Source organism: Hippopotamus amphibius, chromosome 7 (assembly GCF_030028045.1).
Source record: "Hippopotamus amphibius kiboko isolate mHipAmp2 chromosome 7, mHipAmp2.hap2, whole genome shotgun sequence".
In the NCBI taxonomy this organism is placed as follows: Eukaryota; Metazoa; Chordata; class Mammalia; order Artiodactyla; family Hippopotamidae; genus Hippopotamus; species Hippopotamus amphibius.
In genome coordinates this window covers 96,126,549-96,146,980 of record NC_080192.1, presented here as the reverse complement: position 1 = coordinate 96,146,980, position 20,432 = coordinate 96,126,549, and the positions used below count along the sequence as shown (strand labels likewise).

The 20,432-nt window shown below is 33.4% G+C and overlaps 1 protein-coding gene across 8 annotated transcripts in view; it reads left to right on the top strand.

Annotated features, from left to right (window-relative positions):
• Positions 1-20,432, top strand: part of EHBP1 (EH domain binding protein 1) — a 432,654-nt gene that overhangs the window by 400,850 nt on the left and 11,372 nt on the right. The window lies entirely within an intron of this gene.

Below are 20,432 nucleotides of genomic sequence, written 5' to 3'. Positions count from 1 at the left end.
TATGTCTCCCCAGTAGCTGTAAAATATTCGACAAGAGGGGCCTGAATGGTATCTTTCATCCACCTTTTGGCTCCCTTAAGAACTCAACAGTGCTTTGCCCATAAATGTCAGTCAGAGTGCAACATTTGTCCTTTTGCAGTAAGTTGATTTTCTTAAATCCATCATCCCATTCTAGGCCACTCCTTGACATCCCAGGAATAAATATTCCATGAAGAGGAATAAATTAAGCATGTAGTAAAAATCATGCCAATTGTTCCGTCAGTTAAGGAGCTACAAATATAAAATCTAGTTGATGGCAGTTACTTTTAGTTATATAGGTAGTTTCTTGTGGGTTTTATTTTTCTGTTCTTGCTTACCTGTTTTTTCACTTCTACTTCATTCATAAAACTATTAGAGGGAAAAAAATTACCAACAAAAATAATACTCACAGGTTTTTTTCTGATTTCATTTGATATTTTGGTACCCTAAAAATAATGCTTAAACCTGATATATTTTGTATTCAAAATGAAAGCAGTTATACTATTATTTATATACAGGTATTTTAAGTAAAAATTAAAATTTCCATTTTCAATCAGAATAGAGTCTTCCTTAAGAGGTAAGTATTATTTACAAAGTAAAAAGATAACTTTGTAAAAATGCCAAAGATCATAGTTGAATATATGCCATTTTTCCTAAAAATTAATACCACATATACCAACATAAGGCTTCTGAAGGAATTCAGTACATTTCTTAGATTAAAATTAATAAATATTAGGAAAGTTATATCTCTATATGTGTCAGGATCTCCTACATTCTTAATTTCTATATATTTAAATATTATGTCTGTTCATAAGTCAAACTACTCATCATCATCCTGGTTTAACTAAAGATTTAAGCTGAAGTACGTGAGTAGCATAAAATACATTTCTTGCTCAGAAACACAAACAGCTAGCCAGGCTCTAAGTATATTATCAGGCAAGTTCTTTCAGAAACGTATTGCTAAAGAAGCTTAACATTAATTATTGTAACTTTGGGAAGATTACATCCACACTAGCCTTGTAAGAAGCAGCATACACTTCTTGACCTCCAATACTAGAGCTTTAAGACACAAGAATGGCATTTTACCAACTTTAATGGGATAACCAGTATAATCTTTCAGCAGTAAGGGAAGAAAAAGTATTTAGAGTATAATACCCTTCTGATTCTAATAGAGGCTGCCTGTTGTGTGTGTTGCAATCATAATTCATTTGTTTCTTTTGTTTTGGTTTTTGTGTTAATTATTTAGGGGGAAAAGTAGTTACACACACACACACACACACACACACACACCCCTAGCCAGTTTGTTTTTTAGCTTTTTTGTCCCAGTCATTTTTTTCTGTTTGTATGCCACTTCTTTTTGTGGCATGCATATGTAAATACATATATATACAAACCAAATATATGTGTGTGTGTGTAAAATATTTGCCACAATTTTCAGAGCTCTGAAATATATCTATGCAAAGACATAGTATGAATTTGGGCATGCCTATTTATATAGTTTCCTTTTTCACGCAGTTTCTTACTTCCTAGTTATAATCCTGCGGCACCACATACAGTATGAATACCAGTTGATACTCCTCTCCTCCTCCCCCCTCATATTGCATTATGCCTGAGAATACCAAATATTGTAATCTACCCAAATAAATAGAAAGTTACGGTTTCTCCGTGTACACTTCATTTAAAAGCATGTTGATGGTATTTTTCAGAATTATTCTTTGTAAAGTAAAGAAATTCACCAGGGTTTTTAACACATCTCTATTGACATAGTTCAGCACATGAGATTGGTGGATTATGACTAATGTTAATAGCTACATTAAAAAATACATCTAACATTCTTAATTAGAATAATCTCCAAAGCCAGTTAAATGTTTCAGAAGACAAACAGTTTAATTAGCTAACCTCAGAGGTTCCCCTCCCCCATATGTGCAGTGGTCTTAGGCTTGGTGTGAGCCTTTCAAGCATTCTTAAACAATTGGATGAAAGGGGATTTTAGGAAGATTAGATGGGGGGATGCTTTATATGTTGTTCCTAATCATGAGATATGCAGCATCTACAAAGTTTTACAAAGAAATGAAAATTTAAATAAATTTTACTTTGACTATCTAGTTAGTGTGAATTACAAGCTGAAACAACCAGTGATAAGACTGCTTAATAAATGTATTCTTTTAATTGTGGATAGGAGCAAAAGTACATGCTGGGGTGGACTAGCAAGTGATATGGCAAATTAACATTCTAAAGGGGTCAGTGCTTCTTCCCAGAAAGCATGCTTTTGTTGTACTCTCCCGTCGTGCCACTAAATTTGGGGGAAATAAATCTAGAAAGTTGAACTAGAATTGTTAGGTTGCAGTCTTGGTTTTTTGGGGGGTTTTTTGTTTGTTTTTTTCATGATTTCTTTCTACTTTTAGCCTTTTCTTGTCCACTCTCACATCAAGAAATTCTGAAGGTTTTGTGCAGGGTTGTTTTCTTTTGTTTTTACTATTACAAAATGCTGAGGATCTTAGGAATTTGAAACTTCTAGTGTTACATAAATTACTTCTTTCATTTTTTTTTTTTTAATTTGTAAGTTGGAAAAGATTTCTCCTGTTATTTCTGGGGGAGTATTTTTTTTTCCTTTAGTTGGCTTTCTGCTTTTCAGTTTGCAGCTTGTGCGAAAAGAATAAATGTTATTTGTATATTTTAAGTTTTTAAAATTATAACTAGATTGCAAAATTGTTAAAGTAATAAACCAGAAATAAAAGTATGTAGGTTAGACTGGTTAGACTGAATTGGTTTAGCCAACTGCACATTCAGATAATATACTATATTTACATTATATGAAATTCTATGAGAGCTGATTTTAAAATAGTATTGACTTAAACCCATTAAAACTAAAAAATTAATTTGCTCTGTATAAATTTTGTATAAATTACACGGCAAGGTGGCGTTTGAAGTTCAAATAGCTTAATTGAGTTTGAAGGGGGAAAGGTCATTTAATTGGTCTATTGAAATGTTAACAGAAACAGATATGCCATGGAATAGACTTTAATGGCAGCAGTGTTGCGCTAATGTCTGTATTCACTTAGAAAATTGTTAATTAGGGCACTTTGTTAGTTCATTTGTTTTTATATTGATGTCCTTAGTCCAATAGGAAAATCAATTTTATAGAAGAAATTTACACATCTAGCTAGAACCCTAAAATGCTGTTTATTTTTTATTCCCAAGAGAATACTATATACAGGAAAAACCTAAGTGCATTTTGAGTTGGAGACCTCTGCTTGTCTTTTGGATAGTAGAATGTCATCACCATTTTTCCACTTTCTGTCCTTGATGAAGTTAAAAAGTCCTATTTGAACATTTGAATGTCTGAGTCTATGTGCAACTTTTCTTAACTAAATATTTCCAGAAACTAATGTCATCGTTTTAAGGAAAAACTAACTAAGGAAAAAACAGGAAGAAGTAGGTGTGGATGGTATTGCTAATTCCATCATTCTGGATGACATGTTTTGCTGGGTATCAGTGCTGATTACATTAACCAGGGAAAACAGCTAAGAAAGAGTATTAGGATTTCCTTACTAAGATTTATTTGATCCATTTTTTGTTAAGTGGAGATTTTATTATGAAGTTCTATTACTGAATCGGTCTTGTACAGTCTATACATACATAGTATAATTTGTACTATTCACTTTCAAAAGCATTTGTGGAGTAAGGAAGACTGTAAGAATCAACTTTTGAACAAATTCCTAACATTAACTTATAAAATTATAACAGTTTGTTTTGTGTAAATTAGTGCCACATAGTTATAACTGTTTGAAAATGTGAAGAATCTTAGAGATCATGTAGTCTAGAATAGAACCAGAATAAGAGATTGGCACAGAGCTGTTATTTTCTGACTCTCAGTCCAACATGTTTTCCTTCTCCTAAGCCATGCTGTTTGTTATACAGTTCATTTTTTTTAAGTAAATGTTTAGAGAAAAACAATGTAGATTGCTATAGTATATACACAGCTAAATGAATCCTTAGTTTGAATCTCCTAAATAAACTAAAAATTCATATTCTACTTATTTATCTCATGTAGAGTAAACCTCTTGTAGTTCAGATGCTGAATGCTAGAGAATTTAAAATATTCTCTATAGTAAAAATACATATTTTAAAAGATTCCTATAGTAAAAAAAGTAACACGTTTTAATGTAGCAGATTGACACTGATTTTGTAATAATAAAATACATTTCTTAGGTTCCAATGGCTTTAGGTTTTGTACAATAGATGACTGTATATTGTTAAAATATTGTTGGAAACTACATTAGTCTTGGGCCTTGGACATTTTAGGTTTATTGCAGTATGCTTTAAAATCCTTAGTAAGGGTTCTATCTTGACTCTTTATCTTTCAAACTACATATGTACATAGCCCCTATTTAGCTTAGAAGAGTACTAAAAATTCTAGAATGTTTCATTGTACCAGTATGCAAATGTATTTACATAGGAATAAGTCTAGGTTTCCTTAAAGAGGGCAACAGAATTGAAAACTGAGGCCAACAAATAAATGAAAGTTTCTCTAAATCCATTGGATAATAGAGGCGTGTTAAGGCTAACCATAGTGTTGAACTAAACAGAGGGATTACTCCTGGGTTTTGCATCAGTTGTTTTCTGCCGGGTGGCCTCACTTGTCAAAAAAAAAAAAAAGTTTAACAGGCAAACATTCACATAGGCACATTGAGAAAAGAAGTATGCTTAATTCCATCAAAGCTTTAAAAAAATCAATCATTAATTTATTCTAACTACAATTGTTGGTCATTTGTGAAAAGCATCTGGCCTTTAAGTCGTAGGAACCCAAACACAAGTACAATGTGAACACTTGTGAAGAAGCTTCAAATTTGGCATAATGTAAAAAAAACTGTGTTAGCGTGTGTGTATCTATATCTAACTATACAACTGCATTTGTTTACTCATAATGCTCTAACTCCACTTCATTATTTTTGTTTTGTTTTTTGTTTTTGAAAATGTTATAAATGCAAATGTGATATGCTTTAAAAATCAGAAAATCATTCATTGGCAGCTTTAAAGAGTTCAGCTTTTTTATATGTCTTTGCATGTTTGTTTAAAAGGTGGTATTTCAACAATCTTGGTATTACAAGTCAGAGATGGTTTCTAATGAAGCCTAAACTCAAGATAGAAAATATATTTTTTAAATGGTTTTAGGAGAGACATACCCTATTTTCCATATGGCTAAGTAATTGTTAAGGTATTTGTTTTGAAGCTGGGCTTAGACACTCCTGGCTGCTCTCTAATTTGATATAGCTAGTCCAGATTATTTTACTCAAGAAACTTTGGTAGGAGAATGCAGTGAAGTAGATAATTTTTGCAGCGATACTCATATTGCAAAGTATAGAACTAATTCAGTCATTATTACTGTAGTAACATCCATTTTTTAAATAGTTTTAAAGCTAGCAGCAAAACAGCTCAATGTTGGAATGCACTTAAATATTAAGCTATAAGTTACTCAAGTTTCATGTTCTAACAATATATAAATAGGCTTATGCTATAACCACAAAATTATACGTAGTTTTTTTTCCTGTTTTTGTTTGTTTTAAGAATGATTTTTAAATTGTAGAAGAAGGCCAAAGAAAAACCTAAAGGGATGAAAGTTAGAGCTTAAAGTAGGAATAAAGAAAAAGCTGTATCATTTTAATTACATGCTCTAATATAATGTGAATAGTTAATATATAAAATCTACCCCCCCATGACAACATATCACTTAGTCTAGTGGTTTCTTACTGTACAAAGGAAATAAAAAGGAATATAACCAAATACTACTCTGTCAGAGGCTTCATGTAGAAATGATCTATTCTCTTACTATTAACTACTTTTACGAGATTACTCATATACTATCCTGTACTCATCACTGCTCTTTAGCTTCCCCTGGGTTTTTAATAATTAGAAATTAAGAAAAACTATGAACACTTCTCATAAATAAGGTTCAATTCTAAGCAAAATGACAACTAATAATAAAAAAGTACGTTTTTTACAATAGAAAAAAATTGGTCACTAATCTTTAGTTTAGACATTGAGCTCACTTGATGTCATAAATATATTATTGTAACAAGATGACTGTGTTTCTAAAATATATATTGAAAATAAATCTAAAAATGTCTATGCCTTATGTAGAATTCATGTGTAAACTTTGTTTAGCCCTCATTTCAGAGGCACTGATATCCAGAGCACTGTTAGGATACTAGAGATGAGAGGAAAATCACTTAAAACCGCTTGTGAAATATAACGTTTGAAATGGTTCTCTGCGAATGTGCAGATTATGCTTGCATAGGGACTCCTTCCAGCTCTCTGGGAAAATGAGCTGTCGACATTCTTTTGGGTCATCATCCAAGATAGGAGGGCAACCACAAGGATTTAGCAGATAAATTCATCCCCAAAGACCTTTATCCATTTCATTGCAACTTGGAAACATTCATGTTGAATAGTAGCATTAATGTAGCCCATTTAGCTCTTCAAAGTGAGCCTTATGTTTAAAAAAAAAAAAAGGAAAAGAAAAGAAAAGAAAAAGAAGATGATGAAGAAAATCAAATGACTGGGATAATAACTTGTCTTCTAGGAGGTGTTCTTTATTTACATAAATTCTAAAACACAAACCCCTTTTTTTCCTCTATACTATTTTCAAAAATAGAATTAAAGTTTATTATAGTAAACAGCAAGCTTTTGAATTTTAATTAACTTTATCAGTCCTGTATGTTGCTTGTTAGTTGTTTATGACAGAGCATAAAATAAATTAATGTTTTAATGTTGTGGTCTGAAATGAATGACATTTTTAAAAGATTGAAAACTATGCCACTCGGATTCTTTTTCTGACTCTTTGTGGACTTTATGATTCAGGCAACAGAGGAAGACAAAGCTGTGATAAATGTATTGGGGGTGTGCACTAAGATTCACACACATGTCATTTCTTATAAATGGTGGAAAAAAAAACTTTTTGACTCAAACTGGAATGATACTATATAGGGCTGAATGTGCAGGAAAGGTTCCCACAATGCATTGTGGAAACCTAGGGCTAACAAATACCCTGCTGCTTTGAAACCGCCCCCCCCAAAAGACAAAAGCACAATGAAATAGAAAGCTTACCACCGGTAGCTTTCAAAACGACAAACTAGGCAAACTATACATCTCCACCACTCCAATTTTGTCAGAATGCTAATGAGCTTGCTCTGATCTTTACTCGGCTTCCCGTGTTTTCTACATCTTCAAGGACCACATGGTGCTAGCAAAATAAAGACAACTAAATGAGAATTTCGAATGCTTTTTGTGTTAGGACCTGGTGCTTTTCAGTGGACGCACTCGTTGAATATTCTCAACTTAAAAGAGTACAACAGGGGGTTGTGTATGAACTTTTTAATAGGAGGAAATTTGTACAAAAGTAAATTAATGAGATGAGGAAAATATGAGAAAAATTTCTGATTAATTTCCACTCCATAATATCAATGACACCTTCAGCCCCACTCATACTCTTCTAACAAGAGATGCTGATAAAAGATGAATGATTCTGTGTTGTTCACAGTGAATGTTTAGTGGTTTTTTAATAGCAGCATTCTACATAAAAGGCACCAGGAAGTACTCCGCATTAGCAGTTGAGATCACTAGTTAATAGGATGATGTCTTTTAGCTTTTGTCACAAGATTATTAGAAAGGATGGGTTTCTGTTCTCATCATTGCATAGTTTGGAGTGCCTGTTGAGTACAAGTGCTAAAATACAGGTTTCTCAGTATTGTTTCACATGTAAAGCAAAAAGCCTTTTAATGCAACACCTTTTTCCTTTTTACCAGGTGATTTTGTTATTGATCTCTAATCTGCCCCCTTAGCTGTATTAAATGCTTGAAGTGTTCTGCTTTTCACTCTAGCCTTGATGCTAGCTATTTGTGTCTTTAAATTCATTAACATTAAAACAGGGTCTATCCATTTGATTCTATGATTTAGAAAGTGGCAGATAATGTAGTTTTTATGCTTTAGAGTATAGATAACAACATAAAGTTAAGATTGCCTCAGTGAATACTATAAAAATGTGTTCTTTGATTAAAAACATTTTATGATATTTAAATTATGTATTTTTCGCTAGCTCTATGTCTTTTCTCTAGTAGTCACTGTGTACTTACTAGGAGATTAGGAGTAGTCAACTCCATCCCTCACCATACCCATATCTAGAAAGGGAAAATGAAAACCAAAACTGGGTATATTTTTCTATGTAAAGACATCTGAACTTAGAGTTAAACTGATTCTGTACAGCTAATAAATAACCAGGGAAGGAAAGAAAGAAAGTTTAATATAGTAACACTTTTCAGGTTTTGAGTGGAGAAAATTTTTGGCAACGTTTCTCACATTTAACACATATATTTCTGATATTTCCATATACAATTCTTTAAATTTTCTCCTATCCTGAAAAATTATATCTTTGTAGATTAAGTTTTGTTCACATGGCCAAGACATTATAATTTATTCACACTTACAGCAAAATGAAAGGAGGGAACCCTATAGTAATAGGAATAACTTGGACAATCATAATGGATAAAGTCGGCAAAAAATAGAAACTATCTTCTAAATACAATAGAAGTTTTAGAAGTTTTTGATATCTGGTTATTCTTTATCCTCTATCGTTTAGTTTAATATTTCTGTGCTTCTTACAAGTGTGGATGAGAAATAGTATTCATGTAATAAAATGTCTCCATTATGTAGAGATTCTTTTTTAATAGCTGTAGTATATCTATTTTTACATAAGTTACAATGAGAAAAGAGGCCATGTCATTAAAAATACACATTAAACTAAGTGAGGTATCTATTTTGGCATTTCATTTACAAAACTAAAAAAGAAAATTAAGAACTGTAGCTTTCTCATTAAAGAAATTTTTTTCTGTCATCATATGACATACCACAATAAAATAGAAAATGAAGTTTTTAGTTTACTAAAATAGAGTGTTTCCATTTGATTTCTATAGATACAAAATATGAAATAGACAAGATTATAATACTGTCTCTGCAAAGGAACCTTCATAAGTAAAAACAAATTAAGTGAATTTGGTGCTATATAGTAAATAAAATGATCTCTAAGTTTCCAAGATAATATAGACTTAGCTGTTGTTCCCCACTAAAATAATTATAAGTGAAAATTCATAGGGCATTAAATCTGTGTCATAATCAAGAAGGCAATAAAAAATTATCATTTTATGTCTGAAAATTTTCTACAAAGTGACTATTTAACACAATTTTCAAAGGCAATGAGCCACATCCTTTGATAGACTCTAAGAGTTGATAGAATCCATTCCTTTTTGGAAGTAAAATGCTAACATACTTTTGGTAAATGTGGTGTCTGTTTTGTGTGTCTGTGTGTTTTTAGCTGTGTCAAGATTTTAGTTACTTTATCTCACCTAACTCCAAGAATGCGAAATAATATAAAATCACTTTCTAATTGCAAGAAATGATAGTTCCATGCAATTATATTATAATCCAATATTCAGAAGAATAAAAAGCATTAAAAAACATGTCAAACAATTGATCCTGTCACATCCTTGATTAGCAGAGTCATAGCCAGGTGGGAGAACAGTGAGCCAAGGCCCAGCTCTCCAAGGTCTCCATGTGAACCTTCTTTCCGGTGCTCCTGTCCATTAAGTACCAAAGCCCATCTGTCCTCCATTGCTATAGCATAATTACAGGAGGGGATTTTCTTCCATACTTAAACCTCAGCATATCTTCATCAGAAAACATTAGGCTCAGCCCTTCCAGTGGTGAGTTGGGACCCTGGCTGGGAGAATGATAGGCAGAATCCCACTCTACTATGCTATATATTCATTCCTGCTTACTAGCCCAGCTTCATAGCTATGATCCTCAGTTCCCACTATAATAGAATGAGGATGCTACAGCTTGAAAAATAAAAATTAGGGGAGAGAACCTAACTTTAATTCCCATAAAGGGTGAAATTCATTTATCTTTATGTCTTTGTGTCTTGTGATTTTCATTCATTCAACAAATATTTTTTGAGCTTTGTTATGCCTAAGGCACGGTACACTGAGTATAAAAACTTAACCCTGCTTAATGAACATAATTAGTTCAAATTTTCTCACACTGAGGCAGAATTTATATGGTATGGCAGCTAAGAGAATTGTTGTGAGAATTAAATTAGATACCTTATAGCAATCATTTTTACATGCCTGGTACATATACAGAGTTCAGTAAATGTCAGCTATTATTATTTATATGATCCCTTTAATACTTAAAGTTGTCAATGTCTCCTTTGAAATAAAAAATACCAAAAGATGAAAAACGCTAATATATTAGGAATATCACCATCAAAAACTAAATGAAATATTTATAAGTTAATATCATTATGCACATTTCTGCATTTTATTTTATAATGTATTATAAATAATGGGATAGTCCTTTGATTATTGAAAATGATCGATAGTGAATAAAATAAAGTGTAAAGAAAATAGTAAAGTTTGTTTTAAAGGGAGAGTTTACATTTTACGGTGCTTACACTGCTTTTGCTCTTTACATTTTATACCTTCTGTTTTAAAAATTGGTAATATTCCTAACTTGTTTTCTTTCTATAGTTTTTTCTTTCTGTAGTTACAAGAAAAATTAAAATTGTTGTGCTGCTTTCAGAATTTCTTTATTCTCACAATTTGTTCAGCTAATTCAAACATCTTTAATATCTGTTTCTATCTGCATTTCATTATTTGTATTATTTAAAGAAGGAAAATACATAATTATATTTAGAAGTAGTAGCATGCAACTGTTGTTGGATCATTCTAGTTCATGCAATAGATGTTGGATCACAGGATTTCTAATTTTTTCTTTTTCTTTTTTTTCTTTTTTTGGCCGTTCCCCTTCGGCACGGCATGTGGGATCTTAGTTTCCAGACCAGGGATCCGAACCTCGCCCCCTGCATTGGAAGGGTGGGTCTTAACCACTGGACTGCCAGGGAAGTCCATGGATCATAAGATTTCTAGAAAGGAATCTCTTGATTCAGAATGTAAAGAACCCCCTAAGGTTCTCATTTCTAACATTTGCTTCTTCTGTCCTTGGCATGCACTGTATGTCCCGGCTTTTTACTATATACAGTCTGAAGGTGACTTTTTCATCTGCTGACTCATGTTTGTTCATTTATTGAGAAGAACAAATGTATATAATATCCACCAGTGATATTTAGAAAGTATTTTCCACTACTAGAAATTTTGAATTGGAAATATAAAATATAATTTTTGAACCTAAAGTATTATCATATCACCATAATTTTCAATTTGGAACATGTCTATTGCCTAAAGTGAGGTACATCCTTATTCTAGACTGCAATAAAATTTTTTAACACTTAAAAAAGTAGAAATTCCAGGAAAATGTGTTTTTCTCAGCAACTGTCTATGAAACAAAATTTAGGCATTTGAACTGATTTGGCAGCAACATGTTTTTCTTCTGAATGTGAAATTAAATTTGTGTAATGTCATGCCAATGCTAAAATAACATCTTATACATGGAATATCATCATTTCTTTATTAAAAAAAAGCAACAAAAAACTCAGTGACTTATTTGTGAAAGGGCTAAGACAGTGGTTCTCAAACTTTTATCTGCATTAAAAAACATCTGAAGAGTTTGTTTAGAATACAGATTCCCAGGCCCTGCCTAAAAGATTCTGATTCAGTGGATCTGTGGTGGAGCCCATATTCCAGGCAATTATAATACAGGTGATCCACAGATCACACTTTGAGAAATAAGGGGCTAAGATATGCTAAACTCACAGTGTTACAAGTGCTAAAGGAAGTAACACAGTATAGAGATTGAAGAGCATAGACTTGAATCAGAAAGATGCCAGATAGAATCTGGGTGGTCTTGGACAAGTTACTTATCCTCTTTGCGCCCCTATTTCCTCTGTTAATTTTTTTAAAGGCTGATGGAACCTAATTCAGAAGGTTATTGGGAGTCTAAAATATATTGCTACAGTTATAGATAAAATTTATATGAGTATTTAGCACCAAGCCTGGCAGAGGCTTAGTGCTTAATATCAAAGTAGCTGCTGCCATCAGTCATAGTAGTGGTTTTGTTATTTATTATTGTTTCTATCTTTAAAATTTTCCTTTGCTTCTAAGTAATATGCTTATCCCGCATTCTATTATAACTCTTCTCTTCCCTCAAAACATATATTCACGCATGCACGTGCATGCTCTCTCTCCCAAGAAATGCCTGAAGAACTGGTTTGGCAGTTTGGCATAAGACTAGAAAGTTGTTGGGTTTTTCTTTTTTTTTCTTTTTTTTGGTTTTTAATCCTTGTCTTGTATATAAAAACTAACTGATACATGTTTCTGTGAACATTTTCACAACTAAATAACTAGAAGGGAGCCTTAGGAATTTTGCAGGTCCCCCAACCCATATAAGTTTCATTGAATTGATATACTAGTTATATAGTTTTGTGAGGTACATACAGATATAAACAACTTAAACATTGTATTTGAGAAATTTATTTTAGGATATCCATGTAAGAACCAACTTTGCAAATGCACATTCTGCTTTTCTATTTCATCTTGATGCTATCTTAAGAAGCTTAACAAAGATTTCATAATTTGATTTAACAAAGAATGGCATCAGAGATGGGTAAGCATATGTGAATTGCCTGCCCAATCCAGAGTCAAAATCAAGGTAGTTTATGGAAGGATGTAAGGTCTGCTCCAACACCTTTCTCCCAGTCTTTCCAGATGGAAGCATTTCCCTCAAAAAATACAGATGTTCATGTATAGAGACAACTGGATACATACTGGTTCTTACTAAGTCTCCTCATCTTTGGAATAGAACTGTCTAATTGAATAGCAGTGAACCTAACTTTTATTGTTGTACAGACTTCCCAAAGTTCTGCTTTCACATCATTGTTCATTCCATTGTAGAGACATTTCCAGTTATTCTTCTAGTGGATTGTAAATTATTATGTCTTTTTTTTTTAAGAAAACTAAACATATAGTCATTGCATCTGTTCCCTGTTCCCACGTGTCACTTCTAAGCTGGAATGTGAAAGGCATTGATCCACTCAGATGAACTGTTTCCTCAGGACAAGTTTATAATAGAAATTAAGGGAAAACCATTGAGATGATATCTATTTTTAAAATTAAATTAGATATTTTAAAATTCTTAATATTGATTAATTTGTAATGCTTATTGCTGAATAGTTTTTTCTGTAAAGGTTTTTTGTTTTGGTTTTAATGGGGGGGGGTGGTTTGGATGAATATTGTAGAGGGAGGAAGATTAATCAAAATTGTGATTATTTTTACAGCTGCATAGCCTGAAAGGATAAAGTTTGGAACAAATATGTATATATAAACAGTTATTTTCCTGACAGAGTGCAAAGGACTTTACCATCAAAATAAGAATATATGAATTAGTTTTCTCCCTTGTTTTTGTGCTGATGACATTGAGTGGGAGATGATATGTGAATTCACAGTACACAGAGTTATGAACATCTGACTTGTGAGTGTCCTCTGCATTTACTGACTGGTTATATACTTTACCCACCCAAAGCCACCCAACCCTACTCCCCCAATGCCAGTTCAGTCTGAATTAATAGCACCACTTGGTGGCCAAAGCTAGGAATTGAGTAAAGTGCCAGCATTTCTTCCCCACCAGCGTATTATCCTCCATTAGACACTTCTGAGCTGGCCTTGGTCATAGCTGTCACTGTTATGCTCTCAAAGGATCCAGCTCTTTAAGGAAAGTTCAAAATGTAATTCAAGGATGATACTTAGGCTATTATTTTTTAACTAAAAAATGAGTTTTTATAAATTTCATTGATTTGAAAATTAGAAATAATTTTTTGTATGGTGGGTATGAATAACCTACCACATAAATAATTAAAATAGTCTTAAATATTTTAATTTCTCATGAGGATAAAATTAAAGGGAGCCAAAAATTTAAAACTTTTAATACTATTTGTTTTGACTCAAGTGCTTATTTTGAATATAAGTAAAAGGTTAAAGAAAGTTATACTGAACGTTGCAAAATTGTCAGTGTGGACTAGGTAGCAATTTTGCTAAATTCTGAAGTATATAAGATTAAAAGGAACATCACGAGGACTAAATAGATTTGGAGTTGACCATGACTTTGGGTGGGAATGTAGATTATGTTTTAGATGTGATTGCTCTGACTGTTTGTTTTTTTTTTAATTTTTTGGCCATGTTGCATGGCAGGGATCAAACCCACGCCCCCTGCAGTGGAAGCATGGAGTCTTAACCACTGGACCACCAGGGAAGTCCCCTGCTCTGACCTTTTTTAAGTAAGCTGTGGCTTCAAAGAAAAGGGAAAGGATATAACAACACAACAGAAAGACATATAACTAACTACTGGAGCTTGGCTCGTAAGACTTATGCCAGAATCTGAGAGGGGGTTTTGGGGAGCATGATGTTCTTCAGTATAAAGGTTATCTAAAATTTTATATCATGATAAATGGCAGATTGAACATGTCCTGGGAATTAGGTTGAGGGGGAATCCGAAAATAACTTTATCTTTGGTATTTCTAGAGATTCTGAGAGTCACACATTTGATTTTTATTTTCTCTGAATTTCTGACTGAAGGAACTGCTATTAACAAGAGAACCTTTGGAATAGACTTAACAGAACATGTGTAACCTTGGAAAGGAGACTGTCTCCTGGAGGGTTTGCATTTGAGTAGCTCTTTTAAGAAAAGAAAAGTGGGTAATGGGTAGTTGCTGGGCTTCTGTACTTAAGGGGAATGAAAAATATGAAATGATGGTAGGATTCATTTTGGTTGATCTGTCCAGTAAAATACCTATGTAAAGACATTAGAAATGTCATGCTCAATGGAACTAACATCTTAAGACTTGCACCAAGTTGCCCAGTATGTTTACTTCTGTGAGTAGGCCTATCTGGTGCTTGCACAGGCAGTCTGAAAAACTGTGAGACTCTGCCAGGAGGAATCACCATGCCTTACTCCAGTCAGTAATCCTAGGAATCAGACAGTCAGGGAGGATCCTGAAACTTGAAGAATGTGGATACCTACTGTTGTGTGTATGTGTGCGTATGTGTATTGCATATATAGGGGTGGTGCATGTGTGTGTAGAGACAGAGAGAAACAGAGAATATAGCAACCACCATTCTACTACTTATATAGCATTTATTGTAGGCCAGACACTATTCTAAGTAGTTTACATATATTAACTCACTTAATCTTCACAAAACCCATGAGGTAGTTTTATTATCTCTGCTTTTTATTATCTCTGCTTTACAAATGAAGAAATCGAGGCATAGGGAGATTAAGTAATTTACCCAAGTCGCCACAGCTCTTAAAGAGCAGAGCTGGAATTTGAATGCACCCTGATAATCTAGTGGTAGGCAGAGTATTCTTGTTTGGCCATTTTTATTGAAGGATGCCTCAAATGCTTAAATGGAATCAGCGTGGTATCTTGTAGTTGCCCAAAAAGTAGATGGTTTTATCCCTGGAGTCCCCTGTTTCTTAAAGACATCATACACCAACCTGTAATTCAAGAATCTTATAGACATATCTGCATAGGAAGAAAGGCTGACTCCCCTTTACACCCCTTCATGCTCTGAGATCATTGTTAAGTCTCAGTGACCTACATGGGAAGAGTAAACAAAATCACCTCTGCTAAGGGATGAAGTTGTTTATTTATCAGAGGTTGGAAGGTTTGCTTTTTGTTTGGGGGGGGTTGTTTTTGTTTGTTTGTTTGTTTTTGCTTTGCTTATCAGAGCCATTCTGAAGGCTTTGTCAAGGTTGGCCTGAATTCTAAATAAAGGGCCTATTCTGGTAAGATTTGTTACCTGTGTGTGTCAGGTGGGATGGCTAATAACAGTGGTTCACAAGACAGACTGCCTGGATTTGAGGGCTAGTTCCTCCACTAACTAGCTCTATTACTTTAAGTAAGTTATACAACCTCGTTAAATATTTGCTGCTATCATAATCATCATCATCATTATTATTCCCAGCCTATGAGAAATGTATTGGTTGTCAGTCATCTGGTGAGGAAGATATATGACATAGAGCATTTTTGAGACACTCTTCTTTCCAAGGCTTCAGGAAGCAGCACTGTGGACACAAGTCCACCATGAATGTCTCTTGTGTCCTAGTGAAGAGAATGGCTCCACTGGGAAGGTTGAGGTACTATAATGCTGAAACACACTAGTCACTGGGTCTGGTCTTGAAAAGCAGCATTCATTACATTTGATTCAAAGTATGATGTGATTGTGGAAGCCACGGGCAGGTTAAAAGACTGCTGGAGATGGCTCTGCAGTTTCCTGCTTTCGTTAGGCTTCTCTGTTTAGAGAATGAATGTGGCCGCAGGCTAGAAGAGGATAGGCCTAATCCTCTTCAGCTCTCCCTCACTGAATAAAGATTTTTAAGAAGGTACATAAGGAAGGATATATTCCAGTGTTGCCTGGTTATCTGAACCCAAGCATGATCAAACAAGGTGTAGAGAGGAAGAGGAAGTTACTGTGCATGTAGCTCATTGGGGGTTGGGGGTTGAACTCATCCCTTACTGGAAACTGGAGGCTCTGGGGACACCCCGTTATGATTTTTTAAGGACATTTAAAGACTTTCAGCAACACAGGGTTACCTAAAAGGGTAGCTGATTGGCTGCATAACACATCTTTAGAGAAACTCTTTATTAGACACCTTTTTGGAGCATATCTACCTGGTTTGTCCTTCTATATTTTGAAAATTATATATATTTTCAACAGAATCAAATCTCATTCTCACCTGGCATTTAGTAAATCATCTTTTTTACCTGTATTGCCAATTTCATGAGCTGATTTAACGATGCTCTGCTTTTAGCATCAAAATCTCTTTTTGTAAAAATGATGAAAACTTACTATTTCAGTGAAATTTTAAATCTCTAAAACCATTTGCTTATAACTAGACTGTCCTTACCTGGAGCACAGCCACATTATTGTATCACTTATAGCTATGGCTGTCTTTTATATGCAGCTGTGACACTGCTGACCCAAAAGGGCATTCACTTTGTTTTTCCAGCTGCAAAGATGAATTTGTACTGATGACCTATCTCACTTATGACCAATGACATACTAATTATACTAACTATAGACTGTGTTATGACTAACGAAGATTTAAAATATAATTTGTGTCCAAGTAATTGTTTAGAAATTAACATCACTCCAGCTATCCCTGATTATTTGTCTGTCTTCACACTAGATGATAAGCCCTTTTGAGGGCAGGGACCACATCTTGGTCATCTTTCTATCTCCAGTTCTTGGCTCTTGTGCTAAGGACTTTACACAGATTTTCTCATTTAATTCCTCCATCAACCATATGAGGTAAGTAATATGATTATACTTATAGAGAAAGAGAAATTAAGGCTTAGAGAGGATAATTAGTCTAAGATCAAGGGGCTCAGTCAGTTTTTAACTGAACTGGAAAAAAGCCATTTGAGATACAGATTCAATGTTCATCTTACTTGCATTGTATTCAGAATGACAGACCTAACCAGCCACAGAAACTATAGATGGTATAGAGTTATAAATTATGCTCGGCCTTACCAGAATTTATCATCTTATCCACAGGAGTTTCTCAGAATTAATGTAAGTAAACATTCATAAAGATGAGAGGTCTTTATTCTAAAGTTTATTTCTGAGTCAGTTGCTTTTCCATGAAGTACTTAAATTATGGATTGAGTTCCCAGACCACCCCATAAAAAACTATGTCCCCAAATAACCTTAAAAAAAATAAACCCCTGTTCTCCTAATGAGAAGATCTCCCCCAGAAATTTTGACCTACTTGAATATATAAAACTTTAGTAATATCTCTTGTAGCATTTAATTTATATATATATGTATTTAAAATCACATCTTAAAATACATTAATCTAGAAATGTTGTTTCCACTCCCACTTTTCCAGAAATAATTTTATTCGACTCTTCATGCACATCTTTAATATCTCTGTCACTTCTGGTGCCACTCTTCAAATCATTTCCATGACATGACTGCAAGAAGGCTCTAGGAGAAGGAGGGGGTGGAGAGGAGTCTGCCAGGTGCAGGCCAAACAAAGAGGGCTTCAAGAGAGGGCAGAACTAGCAGGGGAAGCCATCCATCTATAAGTGTGGCTCACATTTCTAGTTTTCCCCTTATTGGAGGATGCCCAAGTGATCCTCCAAATAGACAGTAGTCTATTCGGTTGAATGATTCATATAAAAGTGACTCACTGTATTTTATTGCATTTTACAAAATATGTTAAATACATACACTTTCAGAGTTCTGTTCTGAGTGTTTTGCCTTTAGCCAAATGTCTATTTGTCAATAGTCAAGATAGTCGTGCCTTACTTGGAATGTGGGTCATATTAATATTTTTAAAGGCTAAGAGCACTGAAAAATTATGGAAGCAACTCCATCTCATGTAATTTTTAAAAAATACTAAACTGTAAGTAAATACAAAGAATTTTATCAGTTATGAATTTTTCCATGATGATTACTTTCATACTTTTTATTTTTCTACTATCTTAAATTTGTGCTTAAGTTACCTTTTGAGATATTGAGCACTGACCTTTGGCTGTTCAGACTCTATTAAGAAGTTGGCACAAGAAGATTGCTGTTAATTTCTGGCCTTTAGCAATAGCTTTTCCTTTTGTCTAAGTCTATGGAGGAAGAGCTTTGGTGACGTTGTCTGTACCTCCTCCTGCATAAGTGCGTGCATAGAAGTCTGCCAGAAGTTATCTGTGGAGAGATGTTGCTCCGAATGTCTCCCCACATTCTGTTTTACCAAATGGGTAAATAAAAGATGTGTTTGAGAGAATATGTTAGTTTTTATTTTACTTCAACAAAAGTAGACAGGATTTTCCCCAAAGTTTATATTCTTAATACTATTGGGTTGGCCAAAAAGTTCGTTCAGGTTTTCCTGTGAGATCTAATGAAAAACCCAAATGAACTTTTTGGTCAACCCAATATAACAAATATATCATGCTGAGCAAAAGTTTTAAGACAACTGCTGCTGAAGCTCAATAAGGATTATGAGATTCTTCATTTATGTTGATTGCTGTTTGAGGATTTTTTTAGTGTAGAAACACTTATCTACTGTTTGCTTATTTGGTAAAAATTGTTTTCATAATAAAGCTTTATTTCCTAAGTTTAAAATATTTTCTAAAACTGGACACTGGAATCCTGTAATGATGTTGGCTTTTGAGTTCATGTGTCTATGACCCTATATAACTGCAGTAAATTAATCTTTCTCATTCATTAAGTCTACCAGACTTTACCTCCTTTGTTATTAAAATGTGTTTCTCCAGTATCAGTTAGTTGGACATCTTCATGTGTATCTCTATTGTAATATATTAAATCTTTCAGAGGTCATCATATTTGTGTAATCATACCATAGGGACAATTTGTAATGGCAACTTTGTCATTTTTATGTTTGGTTTGGCTTTGCTACATTGTATCCTTTAAGGGCCATATGTGATAACTAGTCAGCCATCTCCACTATGGAGCTATGGCAAGATTTCAGCATTCTTTAATGTTTTCATGGTAGAAAATATTGAATTTGTATATATATTCAACAGCACCTTCATCCTTGTGTTTTCATTGTTTCCCATTGAATTTTCCTCTTCTCTTCAGCTAAAATTGTATTGTTCCTTACTTTGCATTTATATAAGAATTCACCGTCTGAAAATATATCTTTATAAATAGATAATAAGCTAATGGTGAAAGATTAATTAGGAAAGGTTAATTAGTAGACAGTTTTTAAAAATATAATTCATAATTTTAGGTGTTTAACATCATTTTCCTTTTGTTCATTTTAAGACTTACATTGAAAATGCTTCTGAAAAAGCAAATGAAAACTACATACATATTCCTGGGTGAAGGAATGAATTCTTAAATGAAATTAAATTTTAACTTTAAATCATTATGGGAGGGAGGAGATGGAATATAAAGGCAGTTGTCAACCAACATTTATTAAGTATTTGTACTACATATAGTACTGTATTATGCTGCTTTGTGTTAAGTGGTTTTTGTTAAATATGTGATAGGAAGAATGATTTGAAGTCATATTTACATATTACTTTTCCTTCTATTATCATTATTCCTCATTGTTTAATAATTTTTATAAATAGTACTCTGGCTACAAAAATTGACGAAAAGAAAAAACTGACAATAAGAGATTGTGATGTCAGAAAGATGTTACATTCCAGGAGGCAAAATAAAAACCAGAATTCTTTGAGGAAACAAAGTAAAAAAAAACATTACCAGAGACTGTATTAGTCAATACTTTAAAATGTTAAGGTGATGTTTTTATTGGTACTATATTTATAATAAACATGAGGCACTCTGCTTTAAAATATAGTTAAACAACCCAGCCATGCTTTCACATTTTAATAACTGTACTGAACTGTAGTATTTTGTCATTTTTTAATTTCCAAAGGCTCTTCAGTA